Source organism: Pyrgilauda ruficollis, unplaced genomic scaffold, assembly GCF_017590135.1.
Source record: "Pyrgilauda ruficollis isolate IOZ18807 unplaced genomic scaffold, ASM1759013v1 scaffold115, whole genome shotgun sequence".
NCBI lineage: Eukaryota > Metazoa > Chordata > Aves > Passeriformes > Passeridae > Pyrgilauda > Pyrgilauda ruficollis.
Window position 1 is genome coordinate 513493 of NW_024509766.1, and position 17982 is coordinate 531474.

The 17982-nt window shown below is 51.3% G+C and overlaps 1 protein-coding gene across 2 annotated transcripts in view; it reads right to left on the reverse strand.

Moving 5' to 3' along the window:
* The window catches only part of ARHGEF18 (Rho/Rac guanine nucleotide exchange factor 18), a 30993-nt gene extending 29484 nt beyond the window's left edge, over positions 1-1509 (reverse strand). For both annotated transcript variants that reach the window (XM_041480740.1, XM_041480731.1), the window contains exon 1: positions 1394-1509. The gene's annotated coding sequence lies outside the window, so the exon portion shown is untranslated. The remainder of the gene's footprint in view (positions 1-1393) is intronic.
* Positions 1510-17982: the final 16473 nt, after the last annotated feature.

Consider the following 17982-nt stretch of genomic DNA (forward strand, 5'->3'; position numbering starts at 1 on the left):
ATTATCAAGTTTCAGCCTCCCTGTTAGAGCATTCCTCTTTGTCTCCAAAACAACCTATAATTACTTGCTCACTGTATCTGGTTTTATTGTCAAAATATCAGTTGGATGAAACAGAGAGAGAATCTGTGATTCCCAACACTACAAATTCTGGTGGCCACAGGGTTTTCTTTAGGCACAGAAACACATAAACAACCTATACTTCTGGTTTTTAAGCACTGCCAAGCAAAATCTGCATGTTATGCTAAAAGAAAGAGGAGTCTCAATTCAATTGTCTCACGCTGAACCCTTCCCCCAGTCTACGCTACAGAACTGAAGCAGCAACTATGACAATCATAAAAGGTATTTAAAATATTTCATAGGTAAACAGTAGGTGGAACTACAACACACAGTGTCCGATGGCTCCTGTCTGAGAGCCAGGTTTCACGGGTTTCTTTTATTTTACCATGCCAAAGAGAAATTACTACTTTTATAAAGTTGAACAAAAACAGCCAAATAAAAAAGCCTGCCATAAAACTCTCTTAAGAGGGGAGTGAAAAGCAACTAAAAAGCAGCCCTTTTTTCTCTTGGTGACACACCAACTCTTCAAATAATATTCAGAAATTATACTTATTTATTAGAGCAGCAAAACCAAACAAAGCACCAGAAACATTCAGAAAGCTGTTTGTTCGAATCACTGCCTGTTTCCCTGCTCCTCCTCCAAAATCCATCCTAGCTCCTGCTGGCGTTTCCTTTCAGCACAAAAGCTAAGCTGATACCATCTCCCGCTCCTCTCCCCAAGGAGCCAGAGATGTGGAATATTTAAAATGGGTCAGTCTTCCCAATTGTGAACAAACGGAAGTTTTCACCACTTTTTCCCTAACGCATTTAAGGTCTCTTCGCTCAAATCCCAGACTTTTCTCACTGCTGCAGCACCAGTACACACAATGTGTGTAATAACCGAGAGAACGAAGTGAGGGATACAATGATCACAAGGATGCTCAGACTCAAGCTGTGGCATAAAGAGAGCCGGTTTCACACAGGCTACAGACGCTCGCCTCCCTATCGCACACAGCAACATTTTTCACTCCTTCCGCAGCCCTTGAAAGAGCTTTCTACTATAAACACGGCATCTTTCAAGCTGCCTCCCGTCCTGCAGCTGAAGCCCTGAGCTGCACAGGTCGGGATTGCTGTAAACCTGCGGGATTGGGACAAAGCGACGATTAAGCCGCTGCCCCGGCCAAACACCGGGACCCCTTGGAGCCCTCTGAGCCCCCGCTGCCCGCACAGGGACCGGGGCCGGGCGGTCCCCGCGCCGCGGCCCCGGAGAGGGGGTGCCGGTGCTCGGGGACTCGCTAGGGCCGGGGGGGGAGCGGAGCCAGGGGCCGGCGGGCGCGCTGACAGCCCGGTCTCTTACCGGACTCCCCGGGGAGCCGCCAGTTCCCTCTCGGTCCCGGGAGCCGCCGCCACAGCAACAGGAAACGCCCCCGTGTCCCGGAAGGAAAAATGGGAATGAGGGTGCGCCTGCGCGCCGCGGCACGGCCGGGCAGGGTCCCGGCCCCTCAGGGACGGCGCAGGGTCTCGCTGGGACTGTGCCTTCCCCTCAGGGAGCGCATACGGACACCACCAGCCCGCGCTTTCCCCTGAGGGAGAGCACCCGCAGTCCGCACGTTCCTCTCAGGGAGGGCACACGGACACCCTCAACCCGTGTTTTCCTCTCAGGGAGGGCACACGGACACCCTTAACGCGTGTTTTCCTCTCAGGGAGGGCACACGGACACCCTTAACGCGTGTTTTCCTCTCAGGGAGGGCACACGGACACCCTTAATCCTGCACTTTTCCCTCAAGGGAGACACTGGCCATCCATATCCTGCTCTTACCCTTCATAGCGGACATGAGCATCCTTAGCCCATAGGTTCTCTCAAGGAGGGCACACAGATATCCGTGTTTTTCCCTCAGGGACGCCATGAGCATCCGCAGCCCTGCCACCCTTAGGCCACACGGCCACCCTTAACCTGCTCCTTCCCTCGGCAAGAGTACACGCAGCCCTGACCCACACTTTCCCCTCAGGGCGGGCACATGGCCACCCTTAGCCTGCGTTTTCCTTTGGGAAGGGTACAACTACCCATAGCCTCCACCTTCTATGAGGGAGGGCATTCCTCAGGGTGAAGTGGGGCCCTCCATGCCATCCTTTGACCCGCTCGTTCCCCTCATGGAGGAGACAGCCATTCCAGCTGCTCCTCAGGGATGGCAGAGCCTCTCATAGCTCTTGCTTGCCCTCAGGGAGGGCACGTCTCCCTTGACCTGCCCTTTTCCCTCATGGAGGACATGCAATCCTTCCAGCCCTGCGCTTTTCACCAGGGGAAGCAGAGCCACCCACAACCCTCACTTTCCTTCAGAGAGGGCACATGGCCACCCATAGGCTGCTCCTTTCTCCTGCACGGGGGGCACAGGGCCCTCAACACACATCTCCCTCATGGAGGGCATGAGCATCTTCAGTCTGTGCTTCATCCTCAGGGAGGCACACAACCATCCATTGCCTGCTCCTTCCTCCTTTAGGGATGGCGTGGCCGCCCATAGACTGCATTTTCCCTCAGGGAGGGCACAGGGCCCCCAACATGCACGTCCCCCTCAGGGATACCGTGAGCATCCTCAGCCTGCACTTTCCCCACAGGGAGGACACATGGCTGCCCAGAACCCATGACTTCTCTGAGGGAAGACATATGCCCCCACCCCCCAGCACACGTTTTCCCCTCAGGGTGGGCACATGGCCACCATTAGCCCACACTTTCCCCTCAGGGAGGGCACATGGCCACCATTAGCCCACACTTTCCCCTCAGGGAGGGCACACGGTTCCTCCCAGAGTAAGGAGGCCCCTAACTGATGGGATGTGGCACCCCAGTGACACCTTCAGCATGGCACTCAATATGTTTTTGCACATCGTCTGGGACTTGAAATACATAATTTGTTATTAAAAGCCCAGCGGGATTTGCCGTCCCAATGTGCTGGAGTGTTTATGAACACCCTGCCAAGAAAAGGCTGCAGTGCCTGGAGGGTTGGCAGGTGCTGGCTTCCCTATCTGCCTTTCAGCAGCCAGTGCCTGCCCAGGCCTTTGTCAGTGAGCCCTGCACAGACAAATGACGAGAGGAAAGGGGAATTGTCTTCCCTAGCAGGAGATCCATGCACTGACTCATAGAACCAAACTGCTTGCCGGAAAAAAAACCACCTTTTCCCTGATACCAGTGAGGTAACACGAGGCTGCTGGAGTATTCAGTGCAGGCAGGAAAACTGGGAAGAGCTCACCACCCAACCTCCCCTCCCGATTTCACTTTGAGGATTTAAAATACTGATAGAAAGTTTGTCTGAATTTTAAATCACACATATCCTACTTGCCTGTTGAGCTTGAAAACACAACATACACAGTTACAAAACAAACTTCCCTCTCAAAATTTACCCTGCATCTTTCCCCATGCTGCTTTGAAAGAACCTGCCACTTTTTGGGCTGGAGATGTGATGAAATCCTGCCATGGGGCCAGTGTGATATCTGGTTTCCACCCTGCCACCCTGTTTAATCAATTTTATTTTTATCTTAATCTCATAGTTGCAAGCTTTTCCAAAATGTTCCCTTTTGTGCTGCTTCTCTACAGGACTGAGTACACTGCAGTCCGTTATTTATTGGTGCCTGTCACCACTACAGAGAAATGATCATTACACAAAGCAGTTTGGTGGTAAACAGCTGGCTGTCACTTGGTGACTGATTAATCCTTAGGCACTTCAAACTTCATGCTCTGCTGTAATATAAAAGTAAAGCATTGCAGATTGCCCAACTGCAGCTGTCATGGAGAGAACGTGCTGTGCTTGTGCGGCCTCAGGGCATCGCCACAAAATCAGCGCAAAATCTGGCACAGCAGCCAGCTCCAAGACTCTGTAGCTTAGAGCTAGGGTTTGGATTGCAAAGAAGAGAAGGGTACCAGCTGTCTAATCCTGTGTAATTCTGTAATAGCAAAAGGTTTCTTGCTGAATGTGTCTCAGGTTGATTACTGTCCTTATGCATTTGTCAGCCCGAGTATACAAGATCTTGAGGTTTTACCAGGGAACGGAAGGAGCAGCATTTGGAGATGTTCCAGATCAAGGTACTACTGCCCAGAAAGAAAAAGAAAGTGAAAAGCAGAAAAGGAGAAGCACTGAGAATAGGATGTACTTTGGTTTCCTTTTCTAAGCCCTCTCGAGCTGGCTGAGCCAGCTCTGTGTCAGGACACAGCTCTATCAGTGTTTCCTCTGCAACCAGCGCTGCAGCCGCTTTCACATTTGCTTCAGATCTGCTCCATTGGCTCAGAACCACCTTAACCCATAGCCCGACGCAGCCGCTCTGGTTTTGCCTCTGTTTATTTGGACTCCTGTCAGCAATAGTTTTTTCCAAGTGGGACTCCCAGTCCATTTATCACTGTCATCATGTTACAGCAGCCAAACCTCCTTTTTCCCCCCAAAACAGAAGATTTTTGGCAGCTGTGCCTCTCTACGGAAATGCAAAGTTCCAGGTTGTCTGCTGCTTTTCAGATTTCTCAGGACTCTGTATGGGCTGTGAACAGAAATTTCAGGATAGAAAATCAAGTGATTCCTCCTTATCATAAGCCAAAACTATCCTTCACCTATTAGCTTATTGGTACTGCACTGGGAATCCAAAAGCAAAACCCTGCAGGCACAAGTGCCGAGTGAAAGGTGAATTTCACCCCAAATTTCAGGTCTAAACCAAAAGCTATTCTGGCCTCTCCTTGGCCATGGGTAGAGGATGTTTGCCTGAAAAGCTGCAGAAATCTGTGTCCTCTCCCTTTCTCGTTGTGAGAAAGGAAATGGTTTTCCAAACCTCTTTCACAATGTGCCTTAAATAAATCCTGGAGACCAGTTGTTACAGCAACCAGTTAGAGATCAGCCAGTGCACTGAAGCAGCCAGCAAGGGTCAGCCTAGGACAGGTGGACAGTCCAGCACAGCCTGTATTGTTCAGGAAGATTCATTAAACTGCGCACCTTCTCTTAAAGAAGAGGAGTTTGTCTGAAGCCTGCCAAACTTTGGTCACAGCTATAGGTTTCCTTGGAAGAGGATGGTCAATCTGTCACCCCAGTGGGGGCCCCGTGGGCTCTGTCTTTCCCATGAAGTAATAGAGATTGATTCTCAACTGGAAATGTAGAAGTCCCACCTCTACCCCAGTGCTCAAGCTCAAGGGAAGCAATCCTCCTTGCATCTGTATTCCACAGCATATCCCTGGCTTGCCTCCATGGCACAGCCTGCTTGGAGAGCTCTCCTCCTGTCAGGGCTTCCCTGGGACTCATCTAACTCTTGTTGCATAAACTCTGGAAGCGTGTTTATAAGAGAGGATTAATTTAGGCACAGAACCTTCTCCACCCTGATAGCAAAGCCTCAAGAGGAGCTTTCCCATTTCCAGGTGAACAGTAAACCTCGGGACTTACAGCTCATAGTTTACGTAACGGCAGAGTTTGGGTGGCCACTGTTGTCGAGATCCCTGTGACTGCAATCATTCCTCCTTGTTTTTCATCCATACCAGGCTCCTAACTGCACATCTGTGAGCTGCAGAGACTGAATCTCTACTCTCAACACACTGCACAGCCTTCTTCTCCTCTGGGAGACTCTGTGTTGTGTGGGGTGATGATAGATGGGAGGAATCAGTGGGAGAGGGAAACGAGTTACCATGTACCAGGCTATTCGAGCTGCCCACTTCCTTCACAGCTCACACACGTTTCTAGCAGAACAATGCGTTTTTGTTCTGACTTAAATGCAGAATTCCTCCTACTGTTAGTATCTCTGATAAGAAGAGCTCTCGCTCTTCCAGCGAGAGGACATCACAGCCATGGAAGTCACCAGACCTTTTGTGTCAGCTGGATAGTGAAAAAACCTCAGGCTTGCAATCATTCTCCCATCCTTTCTCCCCCTTCAGCTTATGCCTTGCTTTAACCACCATCTTTTCCTGTGTTTTCCACGAGCCCGTTTTGCCTTGGACCACGTGGTGGTGCTGCAGTTAAAAATACCACGGAGACAACAACAGCAACAGGAGCACCTGACCAGCGATGGGCCGAGGGCTGGCCGAGGGCCAAGGCGCGGGGATGGTCAAATCAGAGTCCACGAGGAGAAAACAAGAGGCGCTGCCAATGCCCTCACATCCTGGCAGCAGCCACGGCTCAGGCTGAGCCTGATGGAGCTGCTCACAGTTCTGAAAAGTAGGCCTGCTGCTCCAGCTTCCCCGTGGCCATGGAGCTTGCTGTCCCAGAGCTCTATCAGGGACCAGTCAGGAGACCACACATTGCTCCGAGCTGCAGTAACGGGAGCTGCTGATAGCAACTACCAGCTCAGCAGCAGCTCGCAAAGGTTTCAGCTCAGCATCATCCAAATATAGGCACTCTCAGGCCATCAGCTGTGACACCACAAGTCCCAGCCCATCTCTCACCACAGACAGGCCATTAATTTTAACAGACATCTCAGAACCCTGCCCAATTGTTCAGCCTCAGTTCAAGCCACTGCTAAGGGAACCTTACAAAACAAGCTGTGCTGCTCTGCCGCCTGTGTTAGCCTGGGCAGCCAAGAGCCAAAGGAGATGTCACAGAGTCCCAAACACAAACCAGTGCCTCAGCCACCTCGGAGTTTTTCTCCTGAACGTTCACAAGACAGAACACAGATTCTTTATGGAAGGGCGGGAAAACAAGGTGAAAGTTGCCATAACTCATGTACAGTCCCTGTGTATTTATGATGGACAAGCCATGCTGAACCACACTCTCATTTCAACAGCTAGCTCAAACTCCAGATCACGGATCTCCATAGGGCTGTCCAGAGGAGAATCACTCCCACTAAATGCCCTCAGAATTCCCAAGACCATACAGAGCATGGCTCCATGCTCATGAGTATCAAGGGCTGCCTGTATATTCCCAGGTTAAGGTATTTTTGTAAAGCAGCATGCAGGACTGCAAACAGAGCCTCTGGCTGGGAGATTCCTCACACAGGAATGACAAGGCACAACTCAGCCTCCTCCCATTAAATTTCTGGTCTCTCTAAATATCCACAAAACTCTTATTAAGCTCCCTGCTTCCTACTTTTTGCTGTGATGCCTGAAAAATGTTCACTAATAGTCAGCTCTGCGCCCCTTTTCTGTTTCCCTCCAGCTGCCCTGAAGGGAAAATATATTTCTCACCATACATGTCCAAGGGTAATCAGTCCCTTTATGTCCCAGAAAGGTTTTACTGACCTTAAGAGCCTCTGAGAGAGCAAGCATTGCTTGAGGGTACAGGGTGGAGAAAGAGAGCAATCCTTTCATTTCCAGAAAATTTTCTCTGCCCACAGACAATCCCTTGGGAATTAAAACATTCTTCAGTGCCCTGAGTACCTGCCCCAAAGAGGAGGGACAGGCTTTTTCAGCCAAAGCCATGCCACAGTGGATGCAGTGGGAGCACAGAGGCCCATGCACGCTAGCACTACTTAGAGCTGAAAAGCACCCATGCACATCCTGGGAGGCAACATTTGACTTTTTGTTAGTTAATAAAATTTTGGATGCACTAGAAATCCCTGTGCCCATGCAATGGGCAGATGCTGAGCTGAGACATCACTGCAGCTGTGAAAAACAGCCTAAAAGATCCAGCTACACTCAGGCAGTTGAGATATTTGTTCAGGCAAAGCAGAACTTCATGATAAAAAAAAAAATTAGTAAAAGAAAAGTTAACCTAGAACCCTCCTTGGGGGAAAGGGGCAGGAAATGGTCAAGTGGCCAAAGAAAATGAGGATAAATTATTGCCAGGCAAGATTCAGGGATCATTTAGACTATTTGGAGAAACAACCAAGCCAGGCCAAGCAGAGTGTGGGATGGAGTCGAGGCAGGCAGAGAAGTGGAGCAATCCAGGGGGTGGTTTAGGCAGGAGCACAGCCTGGGCTGGAGGGCAGGCAGGGAGCGCAGGCTGGGGCAGAGCCAGGCAATGACAGCCATACTCACTCAGGCACTGCAGACCACTTTTATTCCCAAGAGGTTTGGCACACAGTGAGCAGCTGGTGCAACTGGAGAAAACCCCTGGCACAAGCTGGTGCCCATTGATATCTTTACACCTCTCTTTTGTCTCCTTTGTCTCTTTTTCCTTCTCTCTCTCCTTGAGCTGCTCTTTGTTCTTACCCTGGAAGGAGAGAGGAACACAGCTCAGTCACAGGCCTTGCACTGCCCACGTTCCTTTCCCCACTGTACAAACGAGCAGAGAGCTGGTGGGCAGCAGGTACAGTGGGATGGCAGTTCTTTTCCCAAATGCCTTCCCAAGGCTCGGGCCAGTCCCTCTAGTCTAAGTCCATTTGTGATGAAGGGCAGGACACATTTGGCTGTCCCTCTGCAGGCTCCTCCTGCCACAAAGAGTGATCCAGGCAGTCACCCAGCCAAGGCACTCTTCTTGCTGTGCACAATAGTGCCAGGGCAGCAAAAGAGCATCCAGAACATGCCCTGGAGCAAGGAGAATTGGAATTCAGGGGTCACTCAGTCCCACACACTACTACTACTTTAGGCACAATGCATCTGCTGACCAACACAGAGGCCTCAGCCATCCCAAAGCAATTCAGCTAACTGTTCCCTATGATCAGATCCCCTTTTCTACTTGAAGAAATTAACAATTCCTTCCACAAACTCAACATCTCTCTCTCACCTTATCCTTCTGCCAGGATCCAGTGACTCGGCTCCGCAGGGAACTCAGACGTCGCATCACCTTTGTGCCTTTCTCTGCTTTATCGCTCTTCCCACTGTCCTCATTTCTGAAAGGAGACCAAAATACCTTAAAAAAGGGGAAATTCACTGACCAAGCCCAGCTAGGGAGATCACTGATGAAGTTCATTGAAGCATTACTTTAGGACCCCAAGTATGAACTTTCCATCTCCTGGAGGATCTGGTTTGGCTTCAGCCATGTCACTTATAAGGAAACACTTGCAAATAAGGAGCTGAACTTTCAAGCTGTTGTGTGCAGGTTTTGTTCAGTGCCACACTCCTGGCTGAACCCCTGCAGATACCAGTGTCCTGCACACAGGATTAGCAGGGCAGTAGAGCTTAGATGAACAGGACTCAAAATCAGTTTGCTCTCAGAACACAAAGTGTGTGTCACTCACTGTCTCACTTACTCATTAGACAGGAACTCAAACCAAGTGAGGTTCTGCTGGGAAGAATCACTGCCTTCTTGCACACAAGCTCTCTGCTTCACCCTGGGCAGGGAAAAGGCATCAGACACAGCAAAGAACACAAGAACAGAACTTCTGAGTCAGCTGAAACTCTTATTTTCTGCATGGGGCAGGAACATTTTTAGAGTTACGGAGGAGGTACATGAAATGCCCATTTTCCTTGCAATTCTACCCTGGTTTCACTGGAATAAATCAGTGATTCTGGTACCCTGGGTTTTGCCCTTCAAGGGACCAAATGTCCTTTTCCAAGTGTGTCTTAGGCAGACCTGTGACCTCCCCACACATCTCTGTCCCAGACACACTTACCCATGGTAATGTTTCAGCTCCTGAAGTACCTTCTGGACAATTAACCTACCAAGGATGGGGCAAAAGAAAAGCAAGGGATTAGAAAATATCCTTTACAGGCATTCTGCACCCCACAAAGCCTCAGGTGCTGGTTTATGACCAGCTGCTCAGCTGTGGCCCAGCACAGAGTGGGATCTCCTTTGCTGTTGCATCTCCAGTAGCTCAGATACACTCAAAAATCTCCCTCATCTCAAACCAGCCAGGGCTGACAATACCTACACTTGGTCTGGGGACACGTGGTCCTTCTCCAGCATCTCCAGAGCAGGCGGTTCAACACCTGGAACACAAAACGCTCTCAGCAGGGATCCTGGTTTGCCTTTGCAGAGCACCACCTTGCAATCTATGCAACTGGATCCTGTTAATTGTGCTGGGCTCCCACTCTGCCTTGATTGGTGGCAAGAAATGCCAGGAGCAGTTAGGGAAGGAGATTCTGCTCTACATTTCTGTGAGGGAAGTGAAGGCTCATCACTTTTCTGTTACTCCTCCCCTCCCCAGTCTGTATGTTTGCTGCTTAGGGTCCTGCTTGCAGTAGGGGAGGAGCTGGTACCACCCCAGAGCTCTTCTCCATGACAACCAGTCTCCCCTCCACCTCCCAGGCTCTGAAATCACCACATTTTTCTCTGGGGAAATCCTCACAGGTGGGACTTGAGTAGGGAGCGACCAAAGCACTGGCCACAGGGAGGTTATGTGGCAATGTGTCACTGAGGATGGGCATGTCTGAGCTGAGACTGTGCTGCTAGCCAGGGCCAGACTCAGAACCAGCTTGGCTTTGTATTTCAGGAGCTCCAGGGACCATGGAAGAGAAAGCAGGGGCTGTCCACACTTCCAGAGGCTACAGCTCTAGTTTTTATTTTCTTAATTGCACCTTGAACCCATTTAATGGCATAAAGTCTATACTAACCTTCCACAGCTGGAAGAGAAGTGTTGAAACTGTGAGGTATCTGGGGGGAGGCAATGGTCTCACAGGCTGATGGGACAGACTTGGACCTCAGTCTCTTCCCGTTGCTGACACATTTCTGGAGAAGTAAAAAGTTACAGAAATATTTTGTGCTTTCTGCACCAAGGGAATCTCCATCATGGCTGATTCCTCACCCTTTCCCTCTTGTTTTGTCAGAGTTATGATGCAGAAGACCACTAGGCCCAGCTGTTTGTTGGCTCCAGGAAGGCTGGAGCAAGTGACACTTGTGCCTGAAACCTTCTTAGGCACTTCTCACTTTTACTGGATATGCAGCACCGTGATGCAATTGTCCTTTTAGTATTAATTGAATCTAAAGGTATTCCCCAGAGCAAAGCAGTGTGTAAGGGGTGTGTGTGTGTGGGTGTGTGACACTGCTGTCTTCAACTACCTGACAGAGGCTTAGAGAGAAGATAGGGCCAGACTCTTCTTGTCTTGCAGTGACAGGACAAGAGGCAACAGGCACAAGGGAAGGGAAATTCCAGCTAAATATATGGGAAAAGAGGGCTGTACTACAGGCAGCTCCCTGGGCCTTTATCCCACAAGATGGGGCAGTTTATCTGAAAAAGCCCATCCTTGCTGAGATTCCTGCAGACCTCCTGGTTCCACGCTGGCATTGAAGGAGTCCAGCCTGCAGCTGACACCTGTGTATGCTGCTTTTCTGCAGCCTCAGCTTGCCTTGCTGACCCTGTGCCCAGCCCTCCACACTCACCACCTCCAAGCTGGGGCTGGCCACGAGGTCTGGGTGCAGCGGCTCTATCTCTACTTTGATCACTGTGCCACCCCGGCTGCTGCTCCAGGCTCCCTGTTCCCTTTTGGGCAGCTGAAGGGACGCATGAGGCTGGAGGCAGGACTGGCTCCTCTTCTCCACATCGTCCTGTTCTGGGTCACTGCCCAGCTCTGTGACATCCAGGCTGAACCTAATCAGGGGGCAGAAAGAAGCCTCAGAGCAGACCTGAGCAGATCTGGCACACTGTGCCCGGCATGGCACAGCCCCTGCAATGTCCCTGGCTGGGTGGTCCTAACAACCTCATGCAGCTGGGACAAGGAGGCTCCCCACAGCAGGCACCAGGGAAAGGAAATGACAGGAAGTGTCAGCCTGGACACCAAGTCCTGAGCCTGTTAAAAACAGCTTCTCTGGCTGCCACCAGTGAGTCCCCAGCTCCCTGGTCACCCGGGATGTTTAGTGCTGAATGGCTCACACTGATCTCTTAGCAACCCCTGAGACTGTGCAGCCACCCTGGCAGCAGCCTCTCCTGCCTGCCCCAGAGCTGCTGCCCTGTCAGCTGCCATCCAGGAAAGTCCCTCTGGGCATTTAGAAGTGGCAGATGATATTTATCACATCACCACTGTGGCATCATGCCATAAATCCTGCTCCCACCACAGCCCAGATTTGAGGAAGGAAAAAATTTTTTTCTAGGAAATGAGGGGTGGACCAGCTCCCCCAGTGCCTCACAGTGTCCTGCACACCAAGTGCTGTTGCAGTGATGACACAGAAGCAAAATTATGGATAAAGCTCAGTGGAAAATCTTAGTCTCTGCATGGGTTCTGTCTGCAGATCACTGTCACTTCATTCCTGCTGCCACAGGCAGGCTTCAGGAAGCGTTTGCTTAGGGAACAGTGGGGTGTATTCCCCTTCCCTGGCCTCCTGCTCACACGTGCTTCATCACCCAGCAAGGAGACAGAACGTGTCCCTGACACCGACAGCCACTCCGTGCCACCGTTACTCTTGTGCCTGTTACAGCATAAACTGTGAATGATCCATGGCACATGGGACAACAATAGGTCTGAGAACCAAAGTCTGAGCTTGATAAAGGACTGCCAAGATTTCAGGCTGAGATAATTTTAGGGTACCGTATAAGGAGGAGAGATAAAAATAGTCCTTGCTGGCTTGCACCTAAATCCCAGTCAGCTGGGAGATCAATACATTTGTCAGCAGGGAAAGCATTCCTGGAGGAACCTGGAGCTCAAGGCATTCATGTGGCAGGAGCAGAGGATGGCAGGAATGCCAGGCCTGCCTCTGCTCTCAGCCAGGGCTCAGCACCATGCTACAAATACAACCTCCTCTGCAGCCACGTGGAGGGCAGAAGGCTGGAGCACAGCACAGTGCTTGCAGGCACAGGCCCCACCAAGCCAACTCACAGACAAGAAGAAAAAGGATTTGACAGAGCTCTCTTAATCCCACTTTGATGGGAAAAATTCCCTTTGACCCAGAGGATGGAGGTCATCAGGGCAACTGATGCTGTTCAAGATTCCCTCTAGACAAAAGAGAGATCCTCTTCTCAGCCCCAATCCCAGGAAAAGAGGGTCTTCCTACTTCCAAGGAGACATTGAAGCCTCTTGCTGCCCTAGCACTTCTTCCACATCCCACCCAACAGGAGCAGTGGGTGTCCAGCTGCTCTGGCAGATGCTGACAGACGAGGGAGACCACCCAGCAGCATCTGGAGCTGCGGGCAGTGTGATGCTCAGCCTCCCACCTCCATTGCACTGTGTACATCAAATACCACTCACAGTCCCACCGTACCTGCGCCTGCAGTCCACAGGTGACACAGGGCTCTCCCAGCTGTGCCTCCGGGAGGTGGACATCGATCTCACCAGTGTGGGGAAGGAATCCTGGGCCTCTTGCAGGTCCAGCTCATTGTCTGCCTCTGCAGGATGCTCAGAAGTGCTGGTACCATCATCTGGCATGGCTGCACAGGAGCACAGGTGGCCTTTGTTCAGAAAACGACAGTCAGCCTCGCCATAACGTACTGAGCAGGAAACGGGATTGGAAAAAGCAACATCCACAGACAGTTTGCTCAGAGCCCTTGGTCTGTCTTCCAATGAGTGAAGGGCAGACACAGTCTGGGATTCTTGTTCAGGCTGTGCTGCTGTGTCTGGCGCTGTTTTGGCAGACGGCATGCTCAGGAGTCCCAGATCTTTGTAATACTCTGTGCCGTGGAGAGCAGAGTCTGAGAGGAGATCCTCTGTGCTGCTGTGCAAGTCTGCTGCTGGCACATCCAGCTCTGTGGAAGATGAGTCCTCCTGCAAAGGCAGCAGAAATCCTCTGAGAGCCTCACACCAGCCCTGCCAAGGGGACACCTCCCGTGCAGAAACTGGGGTGCAGAGCAGAGCCAGACTTCCAATTGACTTTCTAATAGTCACCCTCCCCTGCTGTCCCTCACAGCAACATAATCTTGTATTCCTTGACAGTCTGGATCAGTACCACTTTCCCCCATTCCTACTTCACCACAAACCCCTCTGGATGTTGTGCTGACCACCCAGTTTGCTGCCCCTGGCCTCTGCCTTGCACGGTGGTAGCAGCAGGAAAGAGGACACTTGCCTTCTCTTCAGCCGTGCTGGTGCAGAAGGAATCATCCTCAGCAATCAGGGATGGGAGGAAGCTTTTGGGGGTGGGATACTCCAAGGCAGGGCTGTGGTGGTCAGTGAATTCCCGTAAGCAAGGCTTGCAGTCGGACCCTGAAAGACAGAGAAGGTCTCAGCAGGTAACCAGACATCTGGGAGGGATGGAAAACCTGCTGCACACCCACAGGTGACATCAGGCAGCACTGAAATGCTCCATGTGCCCTCTGCTCCTTCCCAGACAGGCAGTGCCAGGCAATCTCCAGACCACAGCAGCCTTGATCCTGTAGGAACCTGGTGTAGGGATTTCCAGAAACCTCATCCCTGCAGCATGTGCAAGGGGACAGACCAGGCTTGCACTGTCCCAGCCAGACCCTCATAGGGTGTCCTATGCTGCAGAAGCTTTTTCCACAGTAAAAGAATTAAGCACATTTTGATGTCTGTTATTGACATTATGGACCTTTGAATCAGAAATCTAGGAATAAAAATACTGATGGTGGTTTTATTTTCATCCATAAGGAATAAAGGACACCTGGGTGGGTGGCTAATAAAGGATACTGGGAGGCAAATTGGTGGCTTCAGACAACCCTGAATATGCAGGGCAATACCAGAAGCACATAATTCTCCTGGTTCTGGATCACTCCTCTGGATTTTCCCCAGGCAGGAGTGTGAACCTGAGTGTCCATATTCCATCTGATAACTCACTGAGAAACAAACCAAGGTCTGGATGTGTTTGTGGTACAAGAGATGGTCCAGCTGACTGAAGCACATTCCTGTGGAGCAAGACACACTGTAAACCTTAGCCACAATCCCTGAACCATTGCATTACTCATGGAAGCTTTTTATTCCTTTGAGACACACACAGCTGAGGCAAAAGGGCTGAGGCAAAGGGAAAAAAGCCAGGCTGTTGGCTGAAGCACTGTGGTGGATCTCTGAAGATGCAGAGAGCAACACCAAGAGACTGTAAGCAGCCATATCTATCCAATGGGAAAAACCAGCAGGAAACTGCTAGAAACCCATCACACTCCAGGAAAATCAAGCATAAAAACATCAATGTAAGGAAGACATTGTTAAAAAACGCACTTTTGGAAAGCTTGCATCCTGCTGTGGATTATAAAGCTACACAATTCAGCCAGGAATTGCATGGTGCCAACTAAAAAAAGGCAGTAAACGTGAGGGAGAGCTTGGAGGTTTGTTCCTTGGATCCTGCTGCACACTGCAGATGCCAGATTTTCTGTTTTAAGGAGCATTTGGTGTGTTCAAATGTGTATGATGGTTTCAAGTGAAGGACTATAAATAATATAGAAAGAAAACGCTTCTGAAGGCACTCTTTTAATTAAGGGGTTTCTAGCTACAAGACCAGGGAAAATTTGAAACAGGCTTTCTAGCAAGGCTGTAAAATTTACTTCATAGGATATTTTTAATGAATAGACCAATTCTTGCCCAGGATGTCCCTGAGCTGCATCTGCAACTGACAGAGATTTAGTGAGCTATTAAAGATCACCTTCTGCTTTCCTCAGTGCACCTGGATTCAGCTTGCAATCTAAAATCAGCATTTTGAAGTGAATACACCCTTGAACCAGCACAGACTTTGGCATGAACTTGTAGCAAACAGCAGCCAAAGCTCTCGGTGGGCTATGAAAACCACTGAAGCCCCTCAAACAGGCTGGGATGATGGCTAAGGTAGAAGGGATCCATGGGGAGCAACCAGGAGGTGGGGAGCATCCCAGGGAGGCCAGGACAGAGGGTGCTTCCCCTCATACAAATCCAAAGAAGGAAGAAAAAGGAGATTCCCCACTCTCACCATCCCTTCAGCAGTGAACTACCCACAGGGAGAGCAGCAAAGCCCTGGGAGGCAGCAGGAGCTGACAAGGGCTGTGGCCTGACAGAGGCCAGAGCCCTGGACTGAAGGTTTTACTAAAACAAGGAATTTTTTTCTCCCAATCAGTGTCCAGCCATCCAGCCAAGGCTACTCTGGGCCTGCACCAAGCTCCATGCAGCCCTAAAGTGGATCCCTGGAACAGAGTCAGCTCCTCGGAGGCCTGGAAAATATTCCCTGAGCTCTGCCTGTGCCATGCAGGGCTCAGGATTTGGCCAAGGCATAGGCTGCAGTCAACAGACCCGGTCCAGACCCACCAAAGGACTTAAATCCTCCTCGGAGGCTTCAGACACTCGGTTCAACACGCGATAAATCAGAGGCGCCGCGAGCCCGGGGTCGGGGCAGCGGCGCGCGGGCGGCTGCCGTGGGGACACCATTTTAGGCAATGTGTGAGCACCAGCCACGGCGCTGCTGGGCTCCCTCTTCAGAGGCTGGGCTGGCACCCTGCATGGAGCAGGCGCTTGGGCAAGGGGGTGATGGAGGAGCTCATGGGGAAAAATGCCTTCAGGCGTCGGGTTGTGGGATGGTGGGCGAGGAAGTTCGAGCATGGAGCACACACAGGAAGGAGGCAGGTCTGGGGGGCTGTGAACTTCCCCATGTCAATGATCAAGGTAGTTGCCAGTGTGTCAGCAATTGTGGCAAACTCTGGAGCGCCTTGAATCTCCCGTACTCTGCCCTCGAGCCTGTCTGGAAGGACCCAGGCTCCAGCATGGTGGCAAGGAGACAGGGAATCTTGGCCCCCCAGGCTCTGGCAGACAGCAGCAGTCACCTTTCCTCAGCTGAAGCTGGAGATGGGATAACAAAATGACACTTTCAAGAACAAATACTGTTTGCTTTAGGAGAACATTAAGCAGATTAGGTATTGCAGTTGCTTAATTCGTCTCTGGCTGGAAACCATAAAAGGTTATTGCTGCAGGGAGCAGCCTCCTCAGAGGAATTCCCAGGGCAGAGCTGGAGAGGAAGCATCTCTTGCTGGGCTGGGATGGTTCCTGCATTTTGCCAGAGCTTCCCACGGGTGAAACATGATGACTCTGGGCTGCTGTGTGGGGAGGAAGGAAGCCGTGACAGGCATCCACGGCATGTGACAATCTGGGATGGTCTCAGGGGGTTTGATGCTGTGAGGACAGCAGGATCAGCTGGCTGAGCTGCTCTGGCTAAAGGAAGAAGGTTTCATGCTGTTCTAACTGTGCCCAAGGCCAGTGGGATCCCAACAGAGATTTTCATAATTCCAATTCAGATCTCTGGTCAAACCCTCCCTCCTGTAGCTGTCTGTGCTGATTTCCCTTGGACAGGCTGGTCACTGGAGCTGCACCCACAAGTGTCACAGCAGGTGACAGCACCAGAGCAGCCAGCCCTGGAACAAGCCCTGCCAGCAGTGTTCCATCCTCACCTGCCTGTCCCTTGGCTTGGTGCAGGATGCTGCATGTCCCCAAGTGACCCTGGAGCCAGGCTGGCGCTGGGAGAGGACACATTGGAGGAAAACATGGATGTGAGCTCTGGCCACACCAGTCACATCCTCCAACATCAAACACTGTCTGCATTCCCACTGGGGAAAGACCACACCAAACACGGCAGGACAAAGGCACTGGGCAGTTCTGCTCCATGAAACAATCCCGGGAGGAAGGAAAGACAAGAACATCTGGGCATTTCCCAGCAGTCAGGGATAGAGATTATTGGGAAACCATGGAGAGCATCACAGACATGAAATAAACATTATTTCATCTTCCCCTGGCCCACCTCTGCCCCCCTGGCCCTGCACCAGCTGCCCTTTACGTATCTTATTGAAGTGTGTCCAGAGCTATAGGGAAAAACCTCTGGCAAGTGCTGAACTCCCTGTGCCAAGATGGGCTGAAGTGCAGTCCCTCGGCTGGCGTGGGCCCCTCCTGGCCAGCCCTGGCAGCGGTGGGGATTGGCTCTGGGCAGGAGCAGGGGAAGATAAGCTGTCCCACACTGTAACACACTGTACAGAGCCACTGCCTTATCACCACACTGCTGGGGCCAGGCTCTTGGGCACGGAGGGCAGAGGAGCAGGGAGCTGGGACTGTTCCCTGCTGTCTCTCAGCTGAAGGGTCTCAGCAGGGCTGAGGGGGTTTGTAGCCTCTCTGATTCCCTCCAGGTCACTGTGCACGTTCCTGCAGCGGCTCCAGGGGATACTGAGGGAAGGCCCACATGGACCAGTGAGTGCCACACTACAGAATATCAGTGTGGGAGAGGGGCTGAGTGAGACCTGAGCATTTTGTGCCCAAGCACAAGCCCCAACAGGACAAAGTGCTCTGCAAGCACCTGC